Here is an 11308-nt window from a genome sequence, read left to right as displayed (position 1 = left end):
TACCCTTTATGAAGTACATAATGCGACTGCAAAAAAGACGCATGTTCTGTGACAAATTTATGCATGCCCTTTATACCGGGTTTTGCTGTTGCCACAAACCTGTGATTAGCTGTTCAAACAGAACCATTCCTGAATTGCACGTGGCTTAGTATTTGCCTTGTAGGAGATACTGCTGAACTTGCGTGTGGGTTTTTAGCAGTGGAGGGTAAACTCTTCCATGCTGTCTGAAGGAAAGCCAGCTTGAAACATAGTGTATGCTGCCAGCTGCTCTCGTTCCACGTGTAGCTGGAAGGTGAGCAAAATGCTGGCAGGCTCTGGAGCTGAGTAATGGTAAGGTCACCGATTCTTCTCATCAGTTAGGTGACACACCAGCCATTTGCATTAGACTAGAAAAGCGTTTGACCGAAAAGCTTCTCTCCAATTTAAATGTGGTAAGCAGTGTTAGTTTGTCAAGTTCTTAGGTAAGCAAATGCTGGAAAATGAAACCAAGTGATTTTTTTGAACTACTGCTGGTTAGTGAGTCCAGCTGCTCTTCTCAGGGATCCAGAGTTTGCTTGTTTCTGCTCAGCTGGTAGCAGCACCACTGCCTGAAGTCAAGATAAAGTGGAGCCTTCTGTAGAAGACGGTGAGAGTGACCAGGATCATTAACAGGTAACTTGCTGTATGGATAAGCTGTTAAAATAATCGTGCTTAAAATCAACTTTCTCTCAATTTAGAGATTTGCTTTAAATTCAAAGCAAAGGTTGTTTAGAAAATGATTGGTTGTGTTTATGTCCTATCCTGTGTATCTCTTATCTTCAATAGAAATAAATATACCTTGGGGGGAGGACTGCAGGATGATGCAAGGTCTGCTTGAGGGAGAAGCTGCTGTCAAGACCCTGAGCTGTGTTAGGTTTATATCTGCAGGTTCAAGAAAAATTCAGCCTCAGTGAGTAGGTACCGTTCCTTTCAGCAACCAGTGAGAACATGTGCCTGTGGCACAACTGTTTACATGGCTGAATTTGTGAATTAAAAAGTTTTCAGCGTAATTGCCTATGGGCTGAAATTGCATACAGTTGTGAATCAGGTAGTACTTCAGAGAGTATGCTTCTCTTTGCCTGCTTTGTGATTATTTTTCTGTTTGTTTTCAGTAGGTTTTTAAAAAAAACAACCTTGTTTGTTGCAAGATATCATTGCTTAGCCTGGCTTCTAATTTAGAAGTAGAATTGGTACAGGGGTGATTTTGTGCTGCTACATCTTCAGTGAGCAGTTACTTGGTGGAAGAAGGGAAGCACCTGGTGGTACCTTAGGCACTAGACCCTCAAGGTAGCCAGCGTGCAGCTGCATACAGTGGAAACTGTATGACACTGTGTCGGTACAGACTGTCCCTTTGTAATCGAGGCAGACACCTTAGCTGCAGGATGAACCTTTGAAAGAGTTTTCTGGTGACTCTCGGGAGATGCTGGACAGCAAATGAGCTGGTCTTCATACTAAGACTTGCGGGTTTCGCTGAAATGGCCTAAACATTCAGGGAGATGGTATCTCCCGCTTGGGTTTCAAAGGGTGACTTCTGTGTTTGATCAGAGTTGTAGATGCCTCAGGTGTTTCATCTTGGTTATAACCACGAGGAAGTCTTGATACTGTTTGTGGCAGATACTGCTGGGGTTGCTCAGCAGAGGGGCAGGCAAACAGCAGGCTGAGCCACGTCCCCCCAGCCCCTCACTTTGTTCCACAAACAGCACCTTGGCACTTCAGATGTTTTTGTAACTCTAAGACCAGTTCCTCTTGGGTTGGAAATTTGGGAATGCAAAGTACAGAAGAAACTGAGAGTGGAGTTGTTCTCTATCGTGTTGCTTCTTGCAAATGCGCTTTAAGAAAAGGGAAATAAAAGACTGCCTGAGGGGATGTTCCTCCCTGCATCAAAGTCATCATCTGCAGACTGGGTGGAGAAAAACATACACTGTTTGTTTGGTGAGATCTGTGTAAATGAGAACTAAGGATGGTAAAAATATTTTTCTTGAACTTTCCGCTACTGAGCGTTCACTTTTCTCTTTGCTCATAGCAACTGAGCAAAGGGTTGGGTTTTGGCATTCCTGGTTTTTCTTCCAGCTTGAAATCGCAAAACCTAAAATCACAAGTGCAAGAAAGAAACAAAAAGAATCCTCAGAAAGAGAGGCTGGAGCAGTGGAAAAGGGAGGAGGGAAGGTATGCAGTAGAGATGGTGCTGCAACTTGCCCTTTGGAACAGAAAATAAAGCTCTTCTAGTTTGGGGCTTTTTTTGAGACAGAACAAATTATTACACGAAGTTCACTGTTTGAATCGCATCCAGTACAAAGTTCATCTGATATGTTAAATGCAGTTCCACGTTTACAAAAGTGCTGAATTTGACTTGATTGCATCCTTTGAAAGACTATGCTGGCAGCAAATAAAATAACAACATGCCAGGCATTTCTCCTGAGAAAAATAACAATCGCTAGTATTTCTGCCTAAATATCTCAAATGCCAACAGTTGGGATTTTTTTTTTCTCTAACTTTGCATTTCTTAGCGGAATCATGATTTGAACTCTGAAGCACTAGAAGCGGCCAACTCATCCTGTGTGATAGTGGCTATTGCTGGAAAATGCGCTTTGGTCATTGCCAAAAAAAAAAATAAAGTGTGTATTGCAAAGATAATCCCCGTCTGGCCCTCCATAAATCTGTCTTGAAAACTGCCCTTAGTAACAGGATTGTCTGAGGATGAATGACACAAGCTGTCTCACCAGGTCCCCTCCTTTGTTGCATGCTGCAAACATGTTTATAGAGTGATGAACTGGTGTTTCTCAAGACTGTGTTTCCCCCTGTATGCTGGGTATGTTGCCGGTGCAGCCATACACAATGCTGACAAGGCTTGAAACCAGACGTGTCCTTCCAGGCTTTAAGATTCAAAACAAATCCAAAACTCTGTGTAGGTTTCCTGTAATATGTCCACAAAGGAAGTGCAAGGCTGCTACAAGGGTAGCTTACACTAGCAACAGTCAATGTAATTTGGAGGATCCCAGTAACTCCTACCAGGTAATCATTTGCTTTCATAGTACTATATCTGGGAAGAGATTTGGCAGTGCCATCCTCGTGCTGCCTGGATTTTGTGCACAAGGGGGATTGCATTCCCAGATGGTTATTTGACTGCCATCTTCTGGAGAGAATTACTAAAAACTGGGCTACTAAAAAATTGCTTGTTTACGGCAATAAACTAGATAATTACAATCTTTTCCTCTTGCATTTATTGCCAAGAACAAGAACTTTTGAGTAGCTTAATTTCCCTTCCGCATTTAGTTCCTTCCTCCTGTCTTGGGGCTAGGTTTGTTCCCTTTCCGAGGCTGAAGGATAATGCAGGCAGTGTTAATAACATTCGCCAGGGAACTGGCTTCTCAAGATCGTGATTATAGCGAAATTCTGTTTACCCAAAGTGACAAGAAAGAACTGGCCAATGAATTTGTTCTGTGCTCTGTTACTACTCTCGGAGCAGAAGAGGCTATAGAAGCTGTTACAGCAATACTTTTAGCAGAGAATGAGGGAAACGAGCTGAATATCCAGCCTCTGGAGGACACTGGAGCTCCCACTAAGTGTGCGTGCTCTTGTAGATGGCTGACAAGCAGTAGACTTGAAATCCTTGTTTTCCTGCCCTGCTGGCTGTGAGTGATTGATTAGGGTGCTTTAGAAAAGATGAGAAGGAAAATCCTTTTTCCTGTCCTTATGCCCGCTGAAACGTGATGTTTAATAGACAGGTGTGTACTGCTGTCCCCCTGCCTCTCAAAGGGCATGGGCTGGTAGACCTGGAGGCTCACTGGTGTGGTGTGCCAGGTGCCTACCATGTGCTTTGTCACTGTTGAGATGTGCAGTTGCCCTGTCCCGTTCCTGGGATCTTGCTTTGCTTGGGCCTGTATGGCTTTAATGGTCTTCATGCACCCTCTGTGCCTCTGGAACCAATAGGTGGGATTTTCTTTGTGGGTCTCAACCCTTGCCAAAAGTATAAAGGTTTGAAAGTGGCAAACTGGAAAAAAGTGCATTGTTATGTACGTTTACAAGACAACTGTGACTACCTTCTAATATGCTGAAAATTACAGCAGTGATCGTGATACCTGCCCGGATGAGAGGTGTGCTACTACGTTCATTAAAGCTTGAGGGATCCTCCTGCTGCTGTACTGAGGGCTGCAAATATGTGGACCAACACGGACTCTAGGCTAAGCAGACCGAAACCAAACTCCCACGTGTGGACTCAAGAATGCCTTGTGCGAAGTGCAGGGGTGCATGTCCCACCTGGCTCTTCCTGCAGGTGCAAGTGTGACACACCTCCGTGGGGAATGCAGACCCCCAGGGCCAAAGTCAGGCTCAAGAACATACTCCAAGATACCATCTCTAACATTTCAAGGCACCACACCTTATTCTTCTCTTCTGGAAGACTCCTGTGTGTGGTGGGACAGGAGCAGGTAGTGTCTCCTGTGAGGAATCTCAAGCCCATGCTCAGACTTCTCTTGTCTGTCTTGCTGGATTCCCATCGGTCAGGACACGTCTGCTCTGCCCAGTGAGTCTCATCATTCATGCTGGTGCTGTTGTGTTCCTAACTCAGAGGTAGCTGGCACATGTAGTCGTGTTCCCCAAGAGAGTTTAATTGGATTAGGTATGGCTTTCTGGCTCCAGGTTGAGACAGTGTTCAGACTGACTATTTTTTTTTCCAGAGCAGATTGCTCTAGGACTAGTGTTGAAAGCTGCCTTTTAGTTTGAAAAGCACTTAACAGACCTACTAAATTATTAGCATTGGCGAGGTGCCGCTGAATGGGACAGAGTCCAGCTCCAGCAAGGTGGTGGAGCTGTTCTCTTACTCTGTGGTCGTTCTTGAGTAACGACCACAAAAGACCACCTAACGCTCATCAGAGTTTTCCCTCCTGATATGATGGGAGCAGGTTATATTAGCATTGAGTGGGAGAGAAATGTGGGCTCTTGTTTACTGAGCTTTCCTCTTTTGTGTGTATGTGTCAAGTATAGGAAAAAGAGAATTCAGAAAATGCGAGGAATTTTCGTGTCGCTCTTCTCCCTGCTTGTTTTTTAAGTCCCTGAGAGCGAGAAGCCGGTACCTTGGCAGGCTTTCCAGACTTCTATTCAGAATATAGTTACTCCATGACATATTTCACACTGGTTTTGATACCCAGGGAGGGGGTATTTTGGACTCCTGTTATCATCCTGCTGGGTGGATCCTGAGTGGATTTGCTGGTGTTGGTAAAACTCCATTTGCTGTCCTGACTGTTCTGTTTCAACACGCCTTTAGCTGACCTGTGCTCTAGAGCACTGTTAAACATTGCAGGCATGCTAAAGGAAGGAAAACAATCTGCTGTTTAACTTGTAGTGCAGTACTTAAGCTCACTGGTGTGGCAGAAGGAGCAGTAGATGTGCTGTGGGTGGTGCTAAACTGGTTTAGAGAGAACTGGGAACAGTGTGAAGTGTGGAACTGCAAACTTTATACCATAGTAGGATGGATAAGTTAGCATCTACCTGCTGGCAAACCTTTTTTTGTTGGGTGTATTAGAGCTTTGAAAGTGTTGTGGGTTACAGAAGGAGCACTTGGAAAGGGTTTGAGATGGAGCCACAGTGTTGCCTTTGCCTTGCTCAAGGAGAAGGTCACCAGAGATGGTTAATAAAGCTTTAGCTGCTGAGCTCACTAAACATTCTTCCAGTTCAATGGCCTATGCAGAATGGTGTGTTTAGTCAATGTTTAATTCCTAAGCAACAAATGGTGATTGTCATACTAGAGGCACTTGTGGTGTTGACTGAAGCAATGGAGGCCAAGGATTAAAAAGGTCGTGCGGGGAGATCTCTTCTGTAGCCTCAAAGCTCTCTCCTCTAGGTAAGGTCCCTTCACAGCAGGAGAAAACGGGGAGAACTTCATGCTGCCTTAAGGCCAAAAAAGGCTTTCCAAAACAAGGCCTTGTTTTAAAAAAAAAAAAAAAAAGCTGTAGGGGAAAAAACAAAAGGAGATGTTAGCTGTGGGATGATTGCAGGAAAGCAGGAAATCAGGAGACCCTTGCCCTGGTGACAGGAGAGGAGCATGGAGCTGCTGCTTTGGTCCGCAGGGGTGGCAGGCTCTGGTGACCGGCAGCAGGAAGGGAAAGGTGCAGGAGATAAAGCGGCAGCAGCTGCGGAGGAGGCTGAGGACTTGCCTGTACAGCGCGGATCTGGAGAGGAGACACAGAGAGCTGCAAACAGTGTCCCCACAGAGCAGAGGAGACCTGGGTGGGATGTCAGGTAGAAAATTCAAGAAGCTTTCTTGTTGGATGAGTCGGAAAAGAGAAAAGCCCCCCTCTTTCTTCTCAGCTGGGAATCTCTGACCCTGCCTCACCCTTCGCCAGGATCTGCCTGCTCCCAAATGGAGATAATACCTGCCCTTTTATCAAATACTGTGCTCCTAAAAAGCCACAGCCCTCGTGTCCGCACAAAGTGCAGACTTCAATGCATGTGTGATGCCTCCTGCAGAAGATAACTCAAGGTTACCCCCACACGCGCTGGAGCACTTATCTCGTGTTGGACGACTCGGTACTGAAGAAGGACTGTCATGGCCAGGCCTGTGGGCTCTGAGCAGCTTCCAGGGCTGTTTATCCCCAAGCCTGGCCTGGTTTTGTCTGAAACTGCTTTTTCCAAGGACTCTGTTATCTCAGGCTTCGCATGACGGGTGTGACACTCCCACCTCTGATGAAACCAGCTCAAAGCATTCGCAGTTTACAAATCTGCTTATAAAGCTTGGCCCAGGCCAATGTGACTGGCTTGGCTGTTTTGGCAAAGAGGATCGACAAGGGGAATCCCTTCTGCATAGGTGCTAGGAGGATCAGGGTGATTCATCCTTTGTTTTCCATGTTTTATACATCAACATGCATAACAGCAATTATTCTGTGCTTTCTTAATTCTGCTGGATAAAGTGCACTAGGATTTTGTGATACACTCAGACAAAGAGCAAGTGCTGTTCAAACCACTGCGTCTTCCAGATTGTGACTCAGTATTTGGGATTGCTCTGTCTTAAAGGCAGATAGCGCTATTACCAATTTTTTTTTATTGGTAGGCTGTTACTGAGCCTGGGCATGTGTAATACAGACCACAGTTCTGATTCGTTTTTAGAAGATTAAGGCAAGACTGAGTAGATTATCTTTGATCTACCAAGACCTCCACTGCTTAAATACTAAGAGGGAGCAAGGCTGCAAGCTAATGGCAGGGCTTACTTGTGGCCAGGGCGCACTACGCCATCCTTCCTAGATATTGACTCCAGCACTGATTTAGTGGGCACCAGGAATAAATTTTCACCCATGCAATTTCCAGCTGCAAGATAGGTTTAGTACTAAATTACTGATCTGTGAGGATTTCAGTCATGGCAATGATTTATTTTGCTGACAAGTTGGTGCTTTTGTAAGCATGTAGGGCAGCTCTGCAAAAGTCTTCATTTATGAAGACTTTGTTGTTTTTTTTTTTAAAATTTCATACTGTTTACCTTGAGAATGAAGAATGAAGGCTGTATAAAAATGGCATGTCCTATGAGCCATATTACTTTGCTCAGTGTATCAGCAGGAGCGAGCTGTTCCAGCAGCCAGGGTGCACATTCCACAGCAATTAGAACAGTTTCGTGAGTAAATACTGCTCAGCAGCTGATAAAATGCCTTTCAGATGTCTTCGTAAAACAGATTTAGGTGACCAGCAAAGAACTACTTTCTTTAATCTTTGCAGTTGAATATGGAAATACTTATTTTGATTCTAACAACTTTCTCATTTAAAAAATGCTGTGAATTGAAAGTTGTTAATTTGTCTTGTTGGAATAGCTTGCAGCTGAGTCACCAGGAAAAGAAAAGGTGACAATCACAGATTCCCCACCCCTGTCTCCTTCCCCAGGGTCCCTGCCCTCTCGGAGCATAACCACACATTGAAATCATTTGATGCTTGGCTCAACTGAGAGGATGAAAACTCGTAGGGAGGAGAAACAAGTGGGAGGATGGAAACCATAAAAGGAGGATTTCCTCTGCCTATAAACTGGCATGTACGTAACTGCAATTCATATGAGCAGCTCCGCAGACTGAAGCATCCCTGTCTGCTGCTCAGGAGGACCACGGCTGCAAGCTGCAGCACTTCTTCCCAAACTTCTTGGACCAGCAAACATCTTCAGTCCTCAGCTTTTCCCCAAGTTGTCCCTTGTCATAAAGCTTTGAACTCCCAACCTCACAACAGTGGTGTGGTCTCCAGGCCCTCTCACAGGCCCACCAGCTCTCTGTACTCCCTACCTGAGAGAACCCCTGACCCAGAGAACCCTTTGGGTACAAATGTAGGGAGTTGGCTATTATGTACTCCAAGCCCGAAGCTAAAGATTTTTTTTTCCATAAACATGCTTTCAGAAACTAAACAAAACAGTCTTTTGGATGTGGGTGGTTGTCTTTTTTTCTTTTGTCTCCCTGTTTCTCTGGTTTTCTTTCTTTCCTACCCTTGATACCTCTTGGCCAATGTTACTACTTTCTCTGGATTGATTCCTTTCTCCGCATTGCTGCTTTTGTGAAGGATGGATAGAAAACAATAGAGGGATAATTTTCTTTCAAACACGTTTGCCTCTGGAGAGTGTTGCTGTGGGGAGTTGCTTGAGAAGGCAGGCGGTGGGGAAGTTACCCAGGGCACTTGCTGGGAGCTCCCAATGTAAGGGCAAAGGAGGCCAAGCATACGAAGGCAGAGGAGCACAAGCCCTGTGAGCGCTGAGCATGGAGAGCGATAGGGAACGGAGGTGGGCCTTGAGCAAAGCTAGCTGAAGTTCAGCCTGGACAGTATGTGAAGCCAAACTCCAGATCTGTTTGTTTTGACTGGGTAACTCAAGACCTGCACTTGGACGCTGTGGTCCAGGCCCTGGCCCAGCACACAGAGCATTACCCTGCCTGAGTATGGGGAAGTCATCAGATTTATCACTCTACATCCCAAGCCTGTCATACAAGCATGTCCTGAACTTCAAGCGTGTGTGTAGCCCTGGTCCCAGTGCAGCATTTGAAAATCTGTCTTCGCTCCAGTCCTTCATCCGGATGAAAAGAACAGGCTTTATAGAGAAGGTTTTAAGCATAAAGTTGCCTTTTGTTCTGCACTATATTGAAGCATGCAGGTAGAAAATGTACAGAGATCTATTTAATTTCATTCACTACAGCTAGCAGAAGTAGGACTGGCATTGGTTTGGATTCTTGTGTTAGTCTTGTTCTGTTTTGTTGTGGTTTTCCTGGGGAGGGTTGTACGTGGTGTGATAGCATAAGAAATGTAAATCAAAGAACTGGGCTAGGCAGTTTTCTGTGGACATCCTGTGGGGCTGCTGATGGCACATACCTGCCAAGTTCCAGACATGACCAGCTATAGGAAGCTGCTGCTTCTTGTCCAAATGCTTTCCACCCCCTGCTTCCCCCTTCAAGCCTCCTTCCAGAACAGCAGGTTATGGTTGCACGTGGTGGAGCCTGGTTCTGCTGCAAACCTTGGCCAGCTCTGTCCTGCACCCAGAGCCTGATGTGATATCTGGGTAAGTCCAATTCACTTTTTCTCTCCCTGTCTCCCAAGTCTATACATATATATATGTGTGTATATATATATACACACACATATATAAAAGACACAAATATATATATATAAATATATATATAAACTGTATTTTCACATGGCCTTTTTTAAAAAAAACTGATTTAGACTAAATAGCAAAACAACTGATGATTAGGTTATGAAGCCTTATTTATGGCATGGTTGTCTCCCTCAGCTTGACTCAGTTTAAAAAAACAAACAAACAAAAAACAAACAAACAAAACAACAACCAAGTGCTTCAAGAATGAGGTGACTGTGGCTAAAGCTTTCCAACACATCTGGGGCCTTCAGTTCACAAGAAATGTCCTGGTTTTGGTTTGCTGTGAGTTGAAACATGAACTAAATCATGAGCCTCCACCTTATTTCCACCCCTGAGCTCCACTACATTAGAGGCAAATATACAAATTTTACCCACTTGATGTGAAGAACTTTATAGGACCTTGCTCAGTTCTAAAACCTTGTGGAGAAGCAAGAGGAAGTTTCTATAGCTTTTACATTTCATTTCAAGCTGCAGTCAGAGCCTCCATAGCATTTCCTTGCTCTGGCTTGGCAAGGGGAGCTGCCTTGGCCATCAGCCAGCTGGCAGAAGTGCAGTTTTCGGGCCTCCCCGTGGAGACCTGCTCTCTGCAGGTCAGCATCCCAGCCGCAGGCAGGAGGGTTGGGTCCTGGCCAATTTGGCATGCTATGTCCCTGCTGGGTGAGGATGCAGCAGGCCAAGACCCTAAACTCCCAGAAGCAGGCAGAGGGTCTGTATGACCCTTGGGACCTGGTGCTTCATACCAGCAATAGCTCAGAAGGAAGGAGGTGTCTCCGTCAAGCAGGACTGGATGGGGGGGGATTCCTATGTCTCTGTTTCCTAATCCTGCACTGAGTGGAACAGGGCTGAAATTTGCTGCAAAGCTAAGTCTGAGCCCTCCAACTCTCAAAGTGATATTCAGACTCATAGCTTTATTAAAACCATTATGGTAATTTTCACCTAGAGAGCGTTACAGTACTCTTCAAACTGTGAAGTGTTGTGGCTGAGGAAGACCCCAAAATCAGGCAGTGTTTAGACTCAGGCCTTTCTCTGTTAGGACAATTTTGACTAATTTAAAAAAAAAAATAATAAATCACCTGTCATACTTCTTGAAAATCTATTAGTTCCTATGTAGTCCAAAACTCTCATGTTGGCATGACCAACGGAAGTCCTGCAAGTGGGCCCGCATGATGTTCAATATAATCTGCCCACAGAGGAAGACTTTCCGAATTCTTCTTATGTTGACTTATCCAAAGCTCGTGAGTTTGGATTAGAGTTTTCTCTTGAGTCTTTTAATCACTTGAAACCTGGATGGTCCTGCTGCACCAACATAGCTGTTTAGTTCTTTGCTTTAGGCCACGGTCTTGGCTTCAGGTACAAAACGGTATGATGTGGTCTGCGGTTTTGGAGTCTGAACCCAATGACTCCGGAAAAACCTGGCCTATGCCCCTGGTGTCTTGTATGCTATGTGGCAAAAGGTATGTCTTTCTCCTTCTAAAACTTGTTGGTTTTCCGCTTTGCTAAATTTTATTTTGAATCATTTTCTGGGAAAGAGAACCTCTAAAGCTGCTCTTTTACCTTTAATTTGGGCAAGCAGGCTGAGTGCTGCTAATATGACAATGCTTAAAGGGATTAGTTAGCACATTAACAGTTTCAGTCGCTAATCTCCCGTAGAACATGGGTTTTTGGAAGTGAATAACAGCTCCTTTCTCC

General features: G+C 44.8%; 1 protein-coding gene across 2 annotated transcripts in view; it reads left to right on the top strand.

The window, feature by feature from the left end:
- Window positions 1–41: 41 nt before the first annotated feature.
- PHLDB2 (pleckstrin homology like domain family B member 2) overlaps window positions 42–11308 on the top strand; it is a 128343-nt gene continuing 117076 nt past the window's right edge. For both annotated transcript variants that reach the window (XM_054189091.1, XM_054189092.1), the window contains exon 1: window positions 42–651. The gene's annotated coding sequence lies outside the window, so the exon portion shown is untranslated. The remainder of the gene's footprint in view (window positions 652–11308) is intronic.

The sequence above is a fragment of the Rissa tridactyla genome, chromosome 1, assembly GCF_028500815.1.
Source record: "Rissa tridactyla isolate bRisTri1 chromosome 1, bRisTri1.patW.cur.20221130, whole genome shotgun sequence".
Lineage (NCBI taxonomy): Eukaryota > Metazoa > Chordata > Aves > Charadriiformes > Laridae > Rissa > Rissa tridactyla.
Note: the sequence above shows the minus strand (reverse complement) of the source record. Positions and strands in the feature narration are given on the sequence as shown.